We start from the raw sequence: 20,814 nt of genomic DNA, 5'->3' as shown, positions 1-20,814 counted from the left end.
TCTCTCTGTGTCTCTCTCTCTCTGTCTCTCCATCCATCCATCCTGTGCCAGTTGTCTTGGGTGGCTTACAGCAGTACATATATAATAAAACCATGCTATAAGTGCATTAATACATTAAATACTCAATAGAAGCTTGCAGTGTAATCGTGGTTTAAATTATTTTAAAACAGTGTCATTATCAGTGGTGGTCTCCTTAGCTAGGAGAGTTGGAGGAGGAGGCTCACGGGAAGTTCTCGTTCTCCCAGGAACACCGGTCTCAACCATACGCCTGGCGGAAGAGTGCCGTCTTGCGGAACGGTATCAGCTCTGTCTGGGCCCTGATGTTCTCCGGAGCTCTTCCCACAGGGCAGGGGTCCCAGACCCTGATGGAGGCCAGTCACACTTCTTTGGTTCTGGGGACTATTTATCGAGTATAAAAACCTCTTCTTCTTCTCCTACCTCACAAGATATCTGCTATGGGGAGAGGAAGGGAAGGCCAATTTGAGCCACCTTTGGGTACTGAAAAGCAGGGTATAAGACCCACCTTTTTCTTCTTCAGTTCAAGGCTCCCTGTTGGCAACCTCCGTGCTTGTTCTCTCTGCAGCTGGAAATTGTGTGGTTTTGTTTCTCAGGCTGTGCCAGGCCTCGTCCTGGGCTTCTCTGGCAGAATTATATAAGCGGGCCTTGTGTTTACACAGGGGCAAAACCATCTCATGCCAAAACAGCCTGTCCCCAGGCAAAGACCTCGCTACATTTGGGGATGTGCTCATGTTTCATACCTGTATGTTTCCTTTCCATTGAGCTTTTGTCTGATTTTAATCCAGCCGGGCGGAGAGGAATGAGGCTTGGCCGTTCTTGGCACACCACGGTGATTTTTTTAATGTTTAGCTGCAGTCGTGCTCCCCCTGTCTCCTCACCCCCTTAAGCAGTGTTTTTTTTAAATTAAATTTATATTTAAATTTTTAGACCACTGCAGCCCAAAATGACCCCCAAGGGATGCGGGACCCCCTCCTCCCAGGAACAACAAGACCGAGGGGCTCGTGGTCTGCAGCAGGGGGAAGGATGTTCCATCCATGGAACTCACCCGCAAGACTCAATGCCGGGAGAGCGTGCACCTATGGGGGTTGGACTAGATGACCCATGATGTCCCTTCCAACTCTATGATTCTATGACCCAGGAGGTCCCTTCCAACTCTAAGATTCTATGACCCAGGAGGTCCCTTCCAACTCTATGATTCTATGACGCAGGAGGTCCCTTCCAACTCTAAGATTCTATGACCCAGGAGGTCCCTTCCAACTCTAAGATTCTATGACGCAGGAGGTCCCTTCCAACTCTAAGATTCTATGAACCAGGAGGTCCCTTCCAACTCTAAGATTCTATGACCCAGGAGGTCCCTTCCAACTCTAAGATTCTATGACCCAGGAGGTCCCTTCCAACTCTAAGATTCTATGACGCAGGAGGTCCCTTCCAACTCTATGATTCTATGACCCAGGAGGTCCCTTCCAACTCTAAGATTCTATGACGCAGGAGGTCCCTTCCAACTCTAAGATTCTATGAACCAGGAGGTCCCTTCCAACTCTAAGATTCTATGACCCAGGAGGTCCCTTCCAACTCTAAGATTCTATGACGCAGGAGGTCCCTTCCAACTCTAAGATTCTATGACCCAGGAGGTCCCTTCCAACTCTAAGATTCTATGACCCAGGAGGTCCCTTCCAACTCTAAGATTCTATGACGCAGGAGGTCACTTCCAACTCTAAGATTCTATGAACCAGGAGGTCCCTTCCAACTCTAAGATTCTATGACCCAGGAGGTCCCTTCCAACTCTAAGATTCTATGACGCAGGAGGTCCCTTCCAACTCTAAGATTCTATGACCCAGGAGGTCCCTTCCAACTCTAAGATTCTATGACCCAGGAGGTCCCTTCCAACTCTAAGATTCTATGACCCAGGAGGTCCCTTCCAACTCTAAGATTCTATGACCCAGGAGGTCCCTTCCAACTCTATGATCCTATGATTGTCTTAAGTCAGGGGTGGCCAAACTGGCTCTCCTGATGTCCGTGGACTACATTGCTGGCAGGAGCTCATGGGAATTATAGTCCATGGACATCTGGAGAACCACACTGTGTCTACCCCTTAAGTCAAAGTTCACAGTGCTGGGAATCTTAGCCTTTCTGTGCCGTTGATGGTGATCAGCCGGTGTTTTCGGAGGAGATTAAGGGCATGCTCGCGCAGCAAAAACCAGTAAGGGTTTTTTTTTCCTCCCCGGGATTGTTACGGGCTCCTTGTGGTGCAGAGACACACCCATGGATCATCCTCGTGTCACGGTGTTTGTTGATGGAACAGGGGCCTCCACCCAACAGAGATTAGGACTTTGCCATGTATTTATGTGTTGAAGAGTGTCAGGAGATCCTGCGAACAAATTAAAAGATGAAAGGAGGCCAGGTTTGCCTGTTAAAGCACTGGAGTGTTGAAATGTATTCCCTCTGAGGAAAGGCTGGAGCATCTGGGATTTCTCAATTTAGGAAAGAAACACCTAAGTGGGGTGGGGGGGCATATTGAAGTTTCTACGATTACGAGAGGTTACAAAAGGAACTTTGTCTCCGTCTCCCAAAAGGCTGGAACTTAACGGCATCGGATGGACCTGATGGGCAGTAGGTTCAGGAAAGAAAAAAGGAAGGAATCAAGTATGTTCAGGACTAGAAAAAGGAAGAACATGTGGAATCTGGCCACAGGAATAGACAGCTTTAATGGGGGATTGGACAGGTTCATGGAGGAGGTGCACAGCAGTGGTTAGTATCCATGATGACTGAAGGGAACCTCCATGGGCAGAGGCAGTCACCCTCTCATTCTCAGTGCCCTGCAGGCTGGGTCTTCTGATGTTCTTAGGAAGGCCTCTGCCTCTTTGCCCTGTTGTTGGCCCTCCAGAGGAACTGGCTGGCCCCCGTGTGAGACAGGAGGCTGGACTGGATGGACCCCTGGTCTGACCCAGCAGGGCTCTCCTGATGTCCTTAGGAAGGCCTCGGCCTCTCTGCCCTGTTGCTGGCCCTCCAGAGGAACTGGCTGGCCCCTGTGTGAGACAGGAGGCTGGACTGGAGGGACCCCTGGTCTGACCCAGCAGGGTTCTCCTGATTTCCTTAGGAAGGCCTCGGCCTCTCTGCCCTGTTGCTGGCCCTCCAGAGGAACTGGCTGGCCCCCGTGTGAGACAGGAGGCTGGACTGGATGGACCCCTGGTCTGACCCAGCAGGGCTCTCCTGATGTCCTTAGGAAGGCCTCGGCCTCTCTGCCCTGTTGCTGGCCCTCCAGAGGAACTGGCTGGCCCCTGTGTGAGACAGGAGGCTGGACTGGAGGGACCCCTGGTCTGACCCAGCAGGGTTCTCCTGATGTCCTTAGGAAGGCCTCGGCCTCTCTGCCCTGTTGCTGGCCCTCCAGAGGAACTGGCTGGCCCCCGTGTGAGACAGGAGGCTGGACTGGATGGACCCCTGGTCTGACCCAGCAGGGCTCTCCTGATGTCCTTAGGAAGGCCTCGGCCTCTCTGCCCTGTTGCTGGCCCTCCAGAGGAACTGGCTGGCCCCTGTGTGAGACAGGAGGCTGGACTGGAGGGACCCCTGGTCTGACCCAGCAGGGCTCTTCTGATGTCCTTAGGAAGGCCTCGGCCTCCCTGCCCTGTTGTCGGCTATCCAGGATGCTGGACTAGATGAACCACTGGTCTGATCCACTGGGGCTCTTTTTATGTCCCCTGACTTCTGGTTCTTGGGCACAGACTTGGTTTTGATGGAAGCCAGAAAATACTTTCACTGAATAAGAATTCCACAAAGGGCCAGGCTAGCTGGTTGGTGCCTCACAAGCACCCTGTTGTGAAAATTTCAAACACTCCTCCAAATCCTTTTCTTCCTGAACAGTGCTTGTTTAACGGCATCATGAGCATACCGTAAGCAATTATTCATTCTGTGACTGCTGCTGGTATGTTAGCCTGACTGGTTTGTAATCGGTTTATAAGCCCCGGTGACTTGGTTTTATGGGATTTCATGTTTCTGTATATTGCGGTTTTATTCTACTGTAAGCTGCCACGAGTTGTTTCTGAGAGCGGCGGGTAAGAAATCTAATTAATAATTATTATAATAATTATAATTATTATAGCATTTTATGTTTTATGGGATTGCATGTTTGCATGTATTGGAGTTTTATTCTATTGTAAGTCACTAGGAGTTGTTTCTGAGAGCAGCGGGTAAGAAATCTAATCACTTCTACTACTTACTAATCTTATTGATTAATTGGGATTGGGGTTTTATTGCTTAGAATGTTTTATCTATTTTATATGTATGGTATTTTATCTTTATTTGTAAATTGACATGAGCCATTGCCCCTGGGAGCGGCATTATATAAATACAAGAATAAACACACTAACAAATGAATAATGCTCCCAGGTCTGGGGGAGTCAAGTGAAAGTAGATTTTCTAGCTTTGGCTTAGGAAATTTTGAAAGATTTGGGGTTGCAGGAGTAGATGGACCACTGGACTTTTCTCATGTTCTTATTCCAGGGGAGTCTGTTGAACAGCCTGGCATCATTACTCCTTGACATGGCATACATAACAAACATACCAGTTTGGTGTAGTGGTTAGGAGTGTGGACTTCTAATCTGGTGAGCCAGGTTCAATTCTGCACTGCCCCACATGCAGTCAGCTGGGCGACCTTGAGCTCACCACGGCACTGATAAAACTGTTCTGACCGAGCAGGAATATCAGGGCTCTCTCAGCCTCACCCACAAAACAGGGTGCCTGTTGTGGGGAGAGGAAAGGGAAGGCGCTTTGAGCCTCCTTCGGGTAGGGAAAAGCGGCATATAAGAACCAACTCTTCTTCTTCTTCAGTAATATCAGGGCTCTCTCAGCCTCCCCTCCCTCACAGGGTGTCTGTTGTGGGGAGAGGAAAGGGAAGGCGACTGTAAGCCGCTTTGAGCCTCCTCCAGGGTAGAGAAAAGCAGCATAGAAGAACCAACCCTTCTTCTTCTTCTTCTACCAGTTGCATCTCTCCATTGGTATGCAGATTTCCAGGGCATTCAATTTTACACTTCCTTGTTGCTCAGAGATACAAATTGTGCTGGAACATATGCCAGGGGTGGCTCTCCAGATCTCTATGGACTACAGCCAGCAGGGTCTTATGGGAATTGTAGTCCGTGGTCATCTGGAGAGCCACAGATATGCCACCCCTGGATTGCGTTGCCTGGTTCTGTGCAGCAGTTATGAAAATTCGTAGTCAGACACTTTGTGCCAAATAATCCCGGGAGTTGTAATATTGTAGAGTAGTTCGTCATTTGCTGGGACTTCACCTTTAGATTCTTCCTGTGTGTTGTATTTAGTATATTTTGCTCATCGCTGGAGCAAGCTGTGACTTGGTTTTTATGGGATTTTATGTTTCTGTGTATTGCGGTTTTATTCTACTGTAAGCTGCCACGAGATGTTTCTGAGAGCGGCGGGTAAGAAATCTAATTAATAATTATTATAATAATTATAATAATTATTATGGGATTTCATATTTTATGGGATTGCATGTTTTTATGTATTGGGGTTTTATTCTATTGTAAGTCACTAGGAGTTGTTTCTGAGAGCAGCGGGTAAGAAATCTAATTACTACTACTAACAATAAACTTATTGATTAATTGGGACTGGGGTTTTATTGCTTAGAATATTTTATCTATTTTATATGTATGGTATTTTATCTTTATTTGTAAACTGACATGAGCTAGTACCCCTGGGAGCAATTATATAAATACAATAATAAACACACTAACAATTGAATAATGTATGTTAGGCTGTTTTAAAATTTGGTTTTAAGTTGATTGTATCCCATTTACCTTTGCTGGTCTAGGCCCGTATTAAAGATTGGCTACCAGTACTTTGAGTGCTGTTTCTTGAGAGAGATTAGAATCATAGAATCATAGAGTTGGAAGGGGCCATACAGGCCATAGAATCATAGAATCATAGAGTTGGAAGGGGCCACACAGGCCATAGAATCATAGAATCATGGAAGGGGCCATACAGGCCATCTAGTCCAACCCCCTGCTCAACGCAGGATCAGCCCAAAGCATCCTAAAGCATTCAAGAAAAGTGTGGATCCAACCTTTGCTTGAAGACTGATTCAAGTTGGTCCAAGGTAGCACAACAAAAAGAGAGTCCAATAAGGCACCTTTAAGACCAACCAAGATGTATTCAAGGGGTGAGCTTTCGAGTGCAGGCTCTCTTCCTCAGACTAATGAACTACCAGCATAACAGTGGAAATATAAGGCAAAAGCTAATTATGGTCAATTACAAGCATCAGAATTCAGCCATATGATGCCATATGATAATTCTTTGCTAAAACAGCCAATCAGTCCCCTTGAGTTCAGTTGTAGTTTGAGTTCACAAAATCATTAGAGGAATAAAACTGGCTACGTTAGTGATTAATGGCTGTCACTTTACCATTTGTTGCTGGCCCCATCCGTCTCCCCCCAAGTGTGAAAACATCCCTGCAAGTGACAAGCTGAGACCAGAGAATTAAATTAAAAATTACATTACATATTACTAACATCACCTTACAGTCACCTTGTCCCAAATAAAATAAGTTAAAAAGAAGAGCAGATTGTGAGGAATGGGGATACAAGAGTTGAATGAGGTGAGCATGGGTAGTGAAATAAAAAAAAAACCTACGTCCTTGTTGAGTCCAGGATATGCCATTGTATTGAGTGCTGTAATAACTTGCATTTTTGCAATCTCCCTTTCTTCTTGAGGTCCCTTTGCAATAAAACAAGTACTTTGAGGTCCTTTATTGAATGTCCTGGAAGGTTGAATTTTCCCCTACAGCAGGGGTAGTCAACCTGCGGTCCTCCAGATGTCCATGGACCACAAACGCTGGCAGGGGCTCATGGGAATTGTAGTCCATGGACATAGAATCATAGAATCAAAGAGTTGGAACGGGCCACACAGGCCATCTAGTCCAACCCTCTGCTCAGAATCAGAATCACAGAATCATAGAGTTGGAAGGGGCCATACAGGCCATCTAGTCCAACCCCCTGCTCAACGCAGGATCAGCCCTCAGCATCCTAAAGCATCCAAGAAAAGTGTGCATCCAACCTTTGATTGAAGACTGCCAGTGAGGGGGAGCTCACCACCTCCTTAGGCAGCCTATTCCACTGCTGAACTACTCTGACTGTGAAAAATCTGGAGGACAACAGGTTGACTACCCCTGCCCTACAGGAGATGTGGGAGAACATGCCATAGTAAGTGGGAACTCTGAAGCCGTGAGGTGAGGGTGACCCTTGCACAAACCAAGAGGCAATTCTGGCCATGCTTAGGAACACAACTTCCTGTTTACGTGACCATCTGGCTTGCCACGGGTAATTAGGATCCATGCTATGAGGCTGCCTTCAGTTCCCGATGACAGCTGGCGTATAGCGTGCTCTGCAAAATCCATTTCCCAGGAAGCTGACTGTTTCTTGAGCATTCAAGGGTTCAATCGATTCCCCGTCTCGAACGTAATTAGAGGCACCCGACTGTCGTTAATGCTTCACCTACCGCAGATCGGTGCTTCTTTTTAACACTTAGCAACCTTAGGGGATTTGCATAACCTTTTGACTTGGCAATAAATCTTCATAATTGCAGGGTTTGGTTCGGTCGGGTTTCCCCCCCCCCTCCCCTTCTTAAAAGCGTCCTCCGCAGTTCTAGAACTAGTTTTGGTTCTTCGCTTGTTGTTTTGTCCCGGGTGTTCTTGCGAGTTGTCAATTGTTAAAGTGCGTTGGAATCCTTTCGTCCTTTGCGGGTGGTTGCCACCTGCATCGAAAGGCCCTGGGCGAGAATAGATTTCCGCCTGGAAAATTGAGTCTAAAGATCCACAGCGATTGGTTTCAAACGGTCCACGGAGTACGTGGCATGCCTTAATAATTAGCTGATACAGGGGTAGTCAAACTGCGGCCCTCCAGATGTCCATGGACTACAATTCCCATGAGCCCCTGCCAGCTAATGCTGGCAGGGGCTCATGGGAATTGTAGTCCATGGACATCTGGAGAGCTGCAGTTTGACTACCCCTAGGTTAAACGATTTGAAAACGATTTGAATTTCCCCCTCTGTGACGGTGGATTCAGGTGGGTAGCCATGTTGGTCTGAAGCACTGGAACAAACTGCATTCAGGGGCACCTTGAAGACTCACAGAGGGTTTTATTTTACGCACTCTCGAGAGAGTCATAACAAGTTTATTATATGCTTGATTTTGTTTTTCCCCCACCCTGAGCCTGTAGAGAAGGGCAGGCCGTGAGAATATTATTATTGTTTTGTTGTTGTTGTTGTTGTGGTTGGGTCTAAGCTTTCAGCCTGCAGAAGGGGTGGTTGAGAGGGGCCATGATTGCTGCCTTTAAATGGAAGGTTGTCAGTTAGAGGAAAGGTTGATGAGCAAGAGGGTAGGGAGTGTCTTGCATAGTGCAGGGGGTTGGACTAGATGACCCAGGAGGTCCCTTCCAACTCTTTGATTCTATGATTGCGGTTCCTTTTGGAAGCAGAAGAGAGGACCTGCAGGAATGGCTGTAAACGTTACCAGGTAGATCATACTAGTTACATTAGTTCAGCAGTGAAAGGGGCTGCCTAAGGAGGTGGAGAGCTCCCCCTCACTGGCCGTCTTCAAGCAGCGGCTGGACAGATCCTTCTCCTGGATGCTGGAGGCTGATCCTGCACTGAGCAGGGGGTGGACTAGATGGCCTGCATGGCCCCTTCCCACTCTAGGATTCTAGGAGTCTAGTTCAGCAGTGGAAGGGGCTGCCTAAGGAGGTGGGAAGCTCCCCCTCACTGGCCGTCTTCAAGCAGCGGCTGGACAGATCCTTCTCCTGGATGCTGGAGGCTGATCCTGCACTGAGCAGGGGGTGGACTAGATGGCCTGGATGTCAAGATTAGAATAATGAAATGCACCAAATGCGTGGTTTTGAAAAATCTGCACAGCTAATCAAATCTCCCAGTCAGAAGTCTTGCTGGGTAAAGGCCTCATCCAGCACCGTCAACGACCTAAGGACGCTTAGTGGGCGCCATCTTGGGGTGCCATGCACTAGAGCCCCACTTGCTCTCAGTATGTGTTGTTGCTGTTGTTGCTGCTGCTATTGTTTTTGTTTTTTAAGATTTATTTCCCGCCACTCGCCAGCATGCTCATGGCGGCTTACAAGTCATAAAACCCCCATTAAAACCCCCCAATTAAAGCATAATCCCTAACATGGCGGAAACCCCTCCCCACCCCTGCTATTAGAGGGAGGAAAGGAGGTAGATGCAATACTCATACCTGGAGAGGGGGCGTGGATCTACCTCGACGACCCCAGCCTCAACCGTAAACCTGGCGGAAGAGCTCCATTTTACAGGCCCTTCGGAATGCCATAAGCTCCAGTAGGGCCCATAGCTCACCTGGGATCTCATTCCACCAGGTTGGGGCCAGGACCAAAAAGGCCCTGGCCCTGGTTGCGGCTAGGCACGCTTCCCTGGGGCCGGGAACAATGTGGCCGAGGTAACCCTTGACTCACTCTTCTGCCATTTTGTTTGCCGGCACCGTGACATCTTCCAAGCAAAATGACACTTTTGTTGTGTTTTGTTCTTGCTTAGACCGGGGGTGGCCAAGCTGTGGCTATCCAGCTGGCAGGGGCTGATGGGAGTTGTAGTCCATGGGCATCTGGAGAGCGACAGTTGGTCCACCCCTGGCTTAGACCAGCAGTTTGCTTACTCCTGAAGTGAACTGCTGCTCCGTGGCCCTCCCAAGGCATAGTAAAGGACGTAGATTAGATATGTCCATAGTAAAGGACGTAGAAGGACATAGATAAAATTGAAAGGGTACAGAGGAGAGCGACGAGGATGATCTGGGGCCAAGGGACCAAGCCCTATGAAGATAGGTTGAGGGACTTGGGAATGTTCAGCCTGGAGAAAAGGAGGTTGAGAGGGGACATGATAGCCCTCTTTAAGTATTTGAAAGGTTGTCACTTGGAGGAGGGCAGGATGCTGTTTCCGTTGGCTGCAGAGGAGAGGACACGCAGTAATGGGTTTAAACTTCAAGTACAACGATATAGGCTAGATATCAGGGGGGAAAATTTCACAGTCAGAGTAGTTCAGCAGTGGAATAGGCTGCCTAAGGAGGTGGTGAGCTCCCCCTCACTGGCAGTCTTCAAGCAAAGGTTGGATACACACTTTTCTTGGATGCTTTAGGATGCTTTGGGCTAATCCTGCGTTGAGCAGGGGGGTTGGACTAGATGGCCTGCATGGCCCCTTCCAACTCTATGATTCTGTGATTCTAAACTTGCTACGATTCTGTCAGCGTCTCCGAATGTTGCTTCGTCTTAGCATGGTCTCTGTTTTTGAATGTTAAATGCAATCAGTCATTTTGCGGTTATGTAATAAAAGAGTGACACGTCAAGAACTTTTAGAGGGAATCTGATGGATCGCAGAGCGTAAGTCCCGCTGTAGTCTTTTCTCCTCCCTCCCATTTAAGAATTCGCTGACAAAAAAATAAAACCCTAGCAAGAAGGAATGCTAGAAGTCCTGATCTACGCCAGTTTTACTCTGCATACCTGGGAGGTGACAAACCTGTTGTTCACCTGCATACGGGGTTACTGTTTTTTGTTATTTTACTTCCTTCTGATTCTGTTCTGTGTTTTTGTGGTATGGCGTCATTGGCCAAATCTCCAAAAACTGAGCGTGTCCTTGTCGAGCAGAGGTCCCCAACACGGAGCCCCCCAGCACTTTTCCTGGTGCCTGCCACATGCTTTTAGAAAGTGGGGGGGGGGGGGGCTGAGCTAAAATTTTAACAAAATTAACAAGCATTCCTGTAAATCTTAAGCGATTTCATCATAGGGGAATATTCATGGAACTGTATGTTCAGTGTCTTTACGGAATTTTATGGGGTATGTTTTGACTGTTGCAAGCCACTTCGAGAAGACTTAAGTCAAGAGAGGCAGGATATAAATTAAATTATAGATAAATAAATGGTGGGGTGGGAGCCATTGATCACTGACATAGACAGTTTGATTTCTCCTATGTTTTTGTGAACTGCAACTGAATTCGAGGGGACTGATCGGCTGTTCTGGCAAAGAATTATCCTATGGCTGTATTTCGATGTGTGACACAGTTTACTAATTTAACAGAATTAATTTTTGCTTTATATTCCTACTGTCACGGTGGTAGTTCATAAGTCTGAGGAAGAGTGCTTGCTCTCGAAAGCTCACGCCTGGAATAAATCTTTGTTGGTCTTAAAGGTGCTACTGGACTCTGATTTTATTATATATATATATAAATAAATAAAGGTATAACAGAATTCCTGCCTGAAATGTTGGAAGAGTTATTGTTAGAGTTATGCATAACCTTAGTCCTTGCCTCTCTCATGGCAGCCTTTTTAAAGTTTTAACTGTTTTTTAATAGAGAAAGATAAAAGCATGAGGGGAAAAAAGGGGGGGAACCAATAAAAAGCAAAGAAGAGACAAGGTAAAATCATTATAGTAAACGTTTGCGTTTCCAGGCGACTAGGGCGTAAGCCATGACCGAATAATTAAAATCCATCCCTCGTAAAGTTGGATGCAAGAGGACGAGCAATTCCATTTCTTGTTTTGACCAGGCTATAAGACGCTTTCCGCTCGAGTTAAGAAGATTACATTTGTTCTGCATCTTTCAGAAACGGATTCAGTGGCATCCAGATCTTGCAGCTTTAACATCTTGTCTCTCTTCAGGGCGAAGACAAAGTAATTAGGTCCAGGGGTAGTCAAACTGCGGCCCTCCAGATGTCCATGGACTACAATTCCCATGAGCCCCTGCCAGCAAACGCTGGCAGGGGCTCATGGGAATTGTAATCCATGGACATCTGGAGGGCCGCAGTTTGACTACCCCTGTATAGACATTGACTATGTTAGGCTAGATTACGGAAGTTCAGCGTATCCCCCCAAATGACCTCTGTTTCATTCACCAGGCCTGTGTTGCTTGTGACCTAATGCTTTTAATTTAGCGTCTGGTGGCCCACCAGCGGCTTGAGAAATCTCTGGTTCTTCTTGACTCCCTGGGACTGAAAAGCGAGTTCTCAAGAAACCAGGGCTCAAATCAATACATGATGAGCAGGTGGCCTACAAAGGTTGGATACACACTTTTCTTGGATGCTTTAAGATGCTTTGGGCTGATCCTGCGTTGAGCAGGGGGTTGGACTAGATGGCCTGTATGGCCCCTTCCAACTCTATGATTCTAGATGGCCTGTATGGCCCCTTCCAACTCTATGATTCTAGATGGCCTGTATGGCCCCTTCCAACTCTATGATTCTATGATTCTACTTGTCGGGTCACATCCGTATGGCAGGGTCAGAAACAGGGAAGAAGGGGAAACTAGAGAAGTCACCTCTCTCCATGGTTTATGTCACCAACCCTTCTGGTGCTACAGTGGCATGGGGGTTGGACTAGATGACCAAGGAGGTCCCTTCCAACTCTATGGTTCTATGAGGTAGAGTGTTTGCAGGAGCAGTGCAGAGGTGGCTGGCAGGGGGTCATCCTGTTTTATAAAAACAGCAAACGAGGGAGAGGTTGGAGGGAGCAACTTGTCTGTTCCCTTGCAGCCTGTATTCCTGATTCATTCCCTGGGTTCCGGCCTGTGCTCAAGAACTCCGTTTCTGGATTTCCCTTTGGACTTGAAGCTGTGGGTGCAGTTTAAGGGGAACCTGGACTTTGGATGCATATTTTTACTTCCTCTTTCCGCCTGCTCCGTGTCTGCAATCGGGACAATGTGTCTGTCCGTCTGTGGGTTTCTTTACAGCCCAGGTTCCTTCTTCATTCGCCCTTAACCAAATGGTGTCTTTTAAGAACATTCACACAGGGAGGAAGAAAGAGAGACAGAGAAAGAGAGAGACAGAGAGAGACAGAGAAAGAGAGAGAGACAGAGAGAGACAGAGAAAGAGAGAGACAGAGAAAGAGAGAGAGAGAAAGAGAGAGAAAGAGAGAGACAGAGAGAGACAGAGAGAGACAGAGAAAGAGAGAGAGACAGAGAAAGAGAGAGACAGAGAGAGAAAGAGAGACAGAGAAAGAGAGAGAGAGAGAAAGAGAGAGGCAGAGAAAGAGAGAGAGAGAGAGAGAAAGAGAGAGACAGAGAAAGAGAGAGACAGAGAGAGAGAGAGGCTTCTAAAGTCCAAGGTACCTCTGCCTATTTGCAAAGGAAGCCCTTTGTTTACCTCCCATAGTAAGTCGCTTAGCAGTATGAAACGCAAGGGTCATTCACAGAGTTCCTGATCAAGGTGTGGCTTGCGCTTAAATCTCAGCAGCTCTTCAGATCCTCTTCCTTCATCCTTTAATCTCGTTAAACGTGTCTGCCGTGGAACAGATGCGGAAGGCCCATTTCCATCTTTGTGCATTTGACTGTTGCAGTACAGTCTCCTTGGCTGCTTCCTGAAACAGTCCTCTCGTCCCAGTTTTATCAGCGTGGATCAAATCTTACGGATGCAGGTTTCAAGCCAATCCCTTAGGTGCTCTGGAATTCCAGGGGCAGAGGGAACATTTTCCTTAGGCATACAAAAAGAGGTCCCCTGTGCTTGTGTTTGATAATTGCAAAGTCTAAAGATTCCCAGATCTTACTGATTTTCCTGCTCTTCCTCCTAGGCCAGCCTTTTTCAATCTTTTGATCGTGGTGGAGAAGTGGGTGCAGAAATAAGAGGCGGGAGCCAGCCAATCAGTTGATCGATATTTTGCCATTTTTCCATTGAGATGAGGCCTGTACAACAGCAGGGGGGGGGGGGGAGGAGGTCTCCTCCTCCTCCTGCAGGTCTCCCCACAACGGACACCCTGTGAGGTGGGTGAGGCTGAGAGAGCCCTGATATTACCGAAGAAGAAGGAGAAGAGTTGGTTCTTATATGCCGCTTTTCCCTACCCGAAGGAGGCTCAAAGCGGCTTACAGTCGCCTTCCCATTCCTCTCCCCACAACAGACACCCTGTGAGGTGGGTGAGGCTGAGAGAGCCCTGATATTACCGAAGAAGAAGGAGAAGAGTTGGTTCTTATATGCCGCTTTTCCCTACCCGAAGGAGGCTCAAAGCGGCTTACAGTCGCCTTCCCATTCCTCTCCCCACAACAGACACCCTGTGAGGTGGGTGAGGCTGAGAGAGCCCTGATATTACCGAAGAAGAAGGAGAAGAGTTGGTTCTTATATGCCGCTTTTCCCTACCCGAAGGAGGCTCAAAGCGGCTTACAGTCGCCTTCCCATTCCTCTCCCCACAACAGACACCCTGTGAGGTGGATGAGGCTGAGAGAGCCCTGATATTACCGAAGAAGAAGGAGAAGAGTTGGTTCTTATATGCCGCTTTTCCCTACCCGAAGGAGGCTCAAAGCGGCTTACAGTCGCCTTCCCATTCCTCTCCCCACAACAGACACCCTGTGAGGTGGATGAGGCCGAGACAGCCCTGAGATTCCTGCTCGGTCAGGACAGTTTTATCGGTGCCGTGGCGAGCCCAAGGTCACCCAGCTGGTTGCATGTGGGGAAGCGCAGAATCGAACCCGGCATGCCAGATTAGAAGTCCGCACTCCTAACCACTACGCCAAACTGGCTCTCTCAAGGGCAGCCGTGAAGAAGCTGGACAAGAGAAAGCTGTTTTTTCGTACCCTGCTTTTACTACTTGTAGGAGTCTCAGAGTGGCCTACAATTGGCCACCCTTCCTCTTCCCTCAATAGATACCCTAAGGTGAGGGAGTTCTGAGAGAACTGAGACTAGCAAAAGGTCACCCAGCCAGCTGCATCTGGTGAAAAGATTCCTAAATGTAGAATTGTGTCGCCGGTGACCAAGATGAATTCAGGTTGATAGTATTCCCAGTTAGTATGCACGGGTGTGAAAGTTGGAAAGCCTCAAGCATCCAGGAGAAGGATCTGCCCAGCTGGTGTTTAAAGACCAACAGTGAGGGGGACATCACCACAGCCCATCCCGCTGCTGAACTACTTGGGCTGTCAAATTTCCCCTTGATAACTAGCCGGTACCATTCTACACGCAGTTTAAAGCTATTCCTGCAGGTCCTCTCCTCTGCTGCCCACAGGAACCTTTCCCTGCCCTCCTCCAACCTTTCAGATACTTAAAGAGCACCATCATGTCCTCTCTCAGCCTCTTCTCCCGGCTTAACATCCCCACGTCCTTCAGCCTTAGTTCCTAGGACTTGGTCTCCAGGCCCCGGATCACCCTCATTGCTCTCCCCTGCATTGTCTGAATTTTGTCCGCATCCTTTTTAAAATGAGGCCTCCAGAACTGCCCACCGGACTCCAGGTGTGGTCTGACCAGTGCAATATACAGCGAGATTTAAACGTGATTGCGATTTAGACGTGATGCCTCTGTTTATACAGCCCAAGGCTGCATCTACCTTCTTTCCCACCGCATCACCCTGTCTGCTCATATTCAGCTTAGAGTCCACAAGTACCCCAAGATCTCGTTCCCATACACACACGCTGCTAGAAAGAGATCTCTCTCCCATCCAGTAGGCATGCTTCTCATTTTTGTGGCCTAGATGTAGAACTCTGCATTTCTCCTTATTTAATTGCTTCTTGGGACCAAGCCCTATGAAGATAGGTTGAGGGGAATGTTCAGCCTGGAGAAAAGGAGGTTGAGAGGGGACATGATAGCCCTCTTTAAGTATTTGAAAGGTTGTCACTTGGAGGAGGGCAGGATGCTGTTTCTGCTGGCTGCAGACGAGAAGACATGCAGTAATGGGTATAAACTACAAGTACAACGATATGGGCTAGATATCAGGAAAAAAATTTTCACAGTCAGAGTAATTCAGCAGTGGAATAGGCTGCCTAAGGAGGTGGTAAGCGCCCCCTCACTGGAAGTCTTCAAGCAAAGGCTGGATACACACTTTTCTTGGATGCTTTAGGATGCTTAGGGCTGATCCTGCATTGAGCAGGGGGTTGGACTAGATGGCCTCTATGACCACTTCCAACTCTAGGATTCTATGATTCTATGATTCTTGTTAAAAGTGTGATTGAGCTGGGAAGGTCACCTGCCCTCTGAAGCACCTGCAAGCATCTCTGAAGCAGCCCTGTGTATTTCCCTCCAGCCATTGGGAGCTTGCACACACCTGCCCAGAGCTGGAATGATCAGTCGCCTCCAGACTATGCTGTGGAATAGACAGCCTTGGCAGATGTGGGAAAATAAGTGCATAGTGCAAAAGAAAGAAAGAGGATTGGCTGCATATGAGTTAGCTGGCTTTGGGGGCCATGAGTGGGTGTGAGTGGGGTCGTTAAACTCAAAGGCTTGGATCGGAGGTCCGGTGGCTTCCGGTTAAACGTCGAGGGAGTGCCGTGCTTGGCCAGCGCTTCGGATCTGTGTCCTCAGAGCGGGAGACGGGACATGAATCTTTGGGTGGTTTTGGAAAAAAGGAAAGGGTGAATTTTGTGGCTTGATAGAGAGAAAATCCTTCCCGCAATGGTATGTTTTTCCAGATGTTCTCCATTAGTGAAATTGCGTCCAGAGTAGTAACCTGTTGTGCTAACCAGGAATGATTCCCCGTCCCCAGAACAATTAATGCAAAAAATATTAAGAACAGAAGAAAAGCCCTGCTGGATCAGACCAGTGGTCCTTCTAGCCCCATATCCTGCCTTACACAGTACCCGGCCAGTTACTCTGGGAGGCCAACAACAAGGCAGAGAGGCCGAGGCCTTCCTAAGAGCATCAGGAGAGCCCTGCTGGGTCAGACCAGGGGTCCATCCAGTCCAGCCTCCTGTCTCACTCAGGGGCCAGCCAGTTCCTCTGGAGGACCAGCAACAGGGCAGAGAGGCCGAGGCCTTCCTAAGGACATCAAGAGAGCCCTGCTGGGTCAGACCAGGGAGGGTCCATCCAGTCCAGCCTCCTGTCTCACACAGGGGCCAGCCAGTTCCTCTGGAGCCCTGCTGGGTCAGTCCAGGGGTCCATCCAGTCCAGCCTCCTGCCTCACACAGGGGCCAGCCAGTTCCTCTGGAGGGCCAGCAACAGGGCAGAGAGGCCGAGGCCTTCCTAAGGACATCAGGAGAGCCCTGCTGGGTCAGACCAGGGTCCATCCAGTCCAGCCTCCTGTCTCACTCAGGGGCCAGCCAGTTCCTCTGGAGGGCCAGCAACAGGGCAGAGAGGCCGAGGCCTTCCTAAGGACATCAGGAGAGCCCTGCTGGGTCAGACCAGGGGTCCATCCAGGCCAGCCTCCTGTCTCACACAGGGGCCAGCCAGTTCCTCTGGAGGGCCAGCAACAGGGCAGAGAGGCCGAGGCCTTCCTAAGGACATCAGGAGAGCCCTGCTGGGTCAGACCAGGGGTCCCTCCAGTCCAGCCTCCAGTCTCACACAGGGGCCAGCCAGTTCCTCTGGAGGGCCAGCAACAGGGCAGAGAGGCCGAGGCCTTCCTAAGGACATCAGGAGAGCCCTGCTGGGTCAGACCAGGGGTCCATCCAGGCCAGCCTCCTGTCTCACACAGGGGCCAGCCAGTTCCTCTGGAGGGCCAGCAACAGGGCAGAGAGGCCGAGGCCTTCCTAAGGACATCAGGAGAGCCCTGCTGGGTCAGACCAGGGGTCCCTCCAGTCCAGCCTCCAGTCTCACACAGGGGCCAGCCAGTTCCTCTGGAGGGCCAGCAACAGGGCAGAGAGGCCGAGGCCTTCCTAAGGACATCAGGAGAGCCCTGCTGGGTCAGACCAGGGGTCCATCCAGGCCAGCCTCCTGTCTCACACAGGGGCCAGCCAGTTCCTCTGGAGGGCCAGCAACAGGGCAGAGAGGCCGAGGCCTTCCTAAGGACATCAGGAGAGCCCTGCTGGGTCAGACCAGGGGTCCCTCCAGTCCAGCCTCCAGTCTCACACAGGGGCCAGCCAGTTCCTCTGGAGGGCCAGCAACAGGGCAGAGAGGCCGAGGCCTTCCTAAGGACATCAGGAGAGCCCTGCTGGGTCAGACCAGGGGTCCCTCCAGTCCAGCCTCCTGTCTCACACAGGGGCCAGCCAGTTCCTCTGGAGGGCCAGCAACAGGGCAGAGAGGCCGAGGCCTTCCTAAGGACATCAGGAGAGCCCTGCTGGGTCAGACCAGGGGTCCCTCCAGTCCAGCCTCCTGTCTCACACAGGGGCCAGCTAGTTCCTCTGGAGGGCCAGCAACAGGGCAGAGAGGCCGAGGCCTTCCTAAGGACATCAGGAGAGCCCTGCTGGGTCAGACCAGGGGTCCATCTCCCAGCAGCCAAACAATAGGGCACAGTAGCCGAAGCCTTTCTTTAATGTTGCTTCCTGGTCCTGCCATGCAGAATTCAACCACCTCTTAACATGGAGCTCGATTTGAACTTTCTAAATTCCAAGCAGCCCTGTTTGCTGACTTCAGCAACCCCCCTCCTCAGCATTTTGCCAGCATCCTCCCCCAGCAGGAGCTCCTGGATCGGTGACCGCAAGCAGGTGACTTTGCTCCCGTCAGCGCAAGAAACGTCCCGGGGATTTCCATCACCCGGGTCCGGTTCCAGCGCCGCATTTCACGGCATTCCGCACGTCTCAGCAATCTTCAAAGCTCAGGCTCCTTATCGTCCCACCGCGCCCCACCCTCGGTGTAATGACTTGCGATTAACCTGGCTCGGTTTGTTGTTTGTTGTTCCACCTGAGGGTTAGGATAAATCTCCCGCCCATACGGCCTCAGATCTTCCGGCCGTTTCATCATCCACTTCCTCGGAGAAAGCACGGCTCTGCCCTGCTCTCCGGTTCGCCGTATCTCTGCGATCGGGGCCGTGCGCGCGGCGTGGGCGGTGGAAACACAGGGAAATGCTTTGCAGATTTCACACAAGCATTAACTTTCTCGTTTTATTGGCTGGCCTTTCCGTCCCTTGTGTCGGAGGGTGTGTAAATAGCGTCTGCGAAACCAGGGTTGGAAGCCAGCAAGGAAGCTTGGATTACAAGTGGGTAGATCATTAACTTGCCGGAGTTTTTTTCCCTCTCCTCTGAGGCTTCACTTCCTCCTTTTCTGGAGGACTCTGGGGCTGCAGCGTGTCAATTGCCCGAACCCTAAAAGAAACACTCGGGGAGAGGGGCCCATAACCCGTTTCTTCCTTAGAGACACTGAAGCCCTGCAGGGCTTTTCCCTTGACCCACCGGGGCCCCATTTTCGGAGACGGTCGGGGAGTATTGTGCTTTGCAGCCCACACGAAGGGAAAATATTTCTCGTGCCCGGCTGGACCGTTTAATCACTTGTTTGCACAGTAATCCGAGCGCCCGAAATGCCTCTCTTTATTCCGGCTGGGAATGCAGGTCACTGCTTGCGGGGCGGGTATTTGTTTGGGCCTGGTTGGGAGCCAAGCTCCGTCGCTTCAGTCAAACAACAAAAGAACTTTCTCCCCCCCCCTTCCCCTCCCCACCAACGCAGCGACTTGTTGAGATAGTCCTGGCCTGCCAAAGCCTTTGCCAAAACCCATCTAGACTGTGTCCCAATTCTTGGCCGACCACGGGACTCTCTAGGCAGGCTATTCCTTGCAAGGTCAAAGGGCCAGGCCGCTCCTAGGGTGTGCTATTTCGGTGGCGGACAGGGTCACAACCCTCTGGAACTCTCTCCCCCCCCCCAATTCATCTATGGCCATCTTCCAGCAGCTGTTTGTTTCCTTTGGCAATCTCCAAAACGATCCCTCCTTCGTTACGAATGTCTTAATTCCTAGTTTTAATGTTTCGTGTGCATTTAGCTCTTTTGTGCTTACCGACGTTTTGTTTTATTGCTGTTTTCTTGTTGTTTTGCGTGCATTTTCCCTCTGGTTTTTTTTTTACTGACGTGCATTTGGGAACGGGGTTTGATTTTAATGGTTTTCGGAGGGGGGGGCTTCAATATGCAGTTTTTATCACGTACGATTCAAGCTGCTCGCCGCCTGGGTGCCCTTTAGGAAGGCAGAAAGGCAGGTCCAAGTTTTTAGTAATAATTAGTAATCATTGACCTGCCCCATAAAGAAGATTCTAGCAGATAAAACACACAAATTTGGGACGGGGCTCGGTCCCAAACCTTGCTCTGCATGTTTGCCAAGCGCAGGCCTATAGAATTAAATATTCTTTGACTACTAGGGACAAAGCCTGTTGCATTCAGGAATACAACAAGCGCTAGATGTGGGGTAGGTGGAAGAACTCTGCGGACGGCCTCCTCCCAGGACAATGCCATAGCGTCCCCCCCCTTTAAAGCGGGGGGGGGGGGCAAACTGTGGCTCTTCAGGTGTTCATGGATTACAATTACCATGAGCCCCTGCTGGCAAGGATCAATGGAAGAATATTTACTTAGAGCCTGCTTGGTGTAGTGGTTAGGAGTGCAGACTTCGAATCTGGCAAACCGGGTTTGATTCCGCGCTCCCCCACATGCAGGCAGCTGGGTAACCTTGGGCTAGTCACAGCACTGATAGACCTGTTCTGACCAAGCAGAAATATCAGGGCTCTCTCATCAGGGAAGGCGATTGGAAGCCACTTTGAGCCTCCTTCAGGTAGAGAAAAGTGGCATATAAGAACCAACCCTTCTTCTTCTTCAGTAATCTCAGGGCTCTCTCAGCCTCCCCTCCCTCACAGGGGTCTGTTGTGGGGAGAGGAAAGGCAAGGCGACTGTAAGCCACTTTGAGACTCCTTCGGGTAGAGAAAAGCGGCATATGAGAACCAACTCTTCTTCTTCTTCAGTAATCTCAGGGCTCTCTCAGCCTCACCTCCCTCACAGGGTGTCTGTTGTGGGGAGAGGAAGAGAAGGTAAATGTAAACCGCTTTGAGACCCTTTTCATAGAATCATAGTATAATAGAGTTGGAAGGGACCTTGGAGTAGAGAAAAGCAGCATAGAAGAACCAACTCTTCTTCTTCTAAATCTTGATGAGGCAGGAGACAGACAGGACGGCACAACCAACCAGGGACATGACGGGCTGTCT

General features: G+C 49.6%; 1 protein-coding gene across 2 annotated transcripts in view; it reads left to right on the top strand.

The window, feature by feature from the left end:
• Nucleotides 1–20,814, top strand: part of FBXO34 (F-box protein 34) — an 82,841-nt gene that overhangs the window by 21,185 nt on the left and 40,842 nt on the right. The gene's annotated exons all lie outside the window — the stretch shown is intronic.

Source organism: Paroedura picta, chromosome 2 (genome assembly GCF_049243985.1).
Source record: "Paroedura picta isolate Pp20150507F chromosome 2, Ppicta_v3.0, whole genome shotgun sequence".
NCBI lineage: Eukaryota > Metazoa > Chordata > Lepidosauria > Squamata > Gekkonidae > Paroedura > Paroedura picta.
Note: the sequence above shows the minus strand (reverse complement) of the source record. Positions and strands in the feature narration are given on the sequence as shown.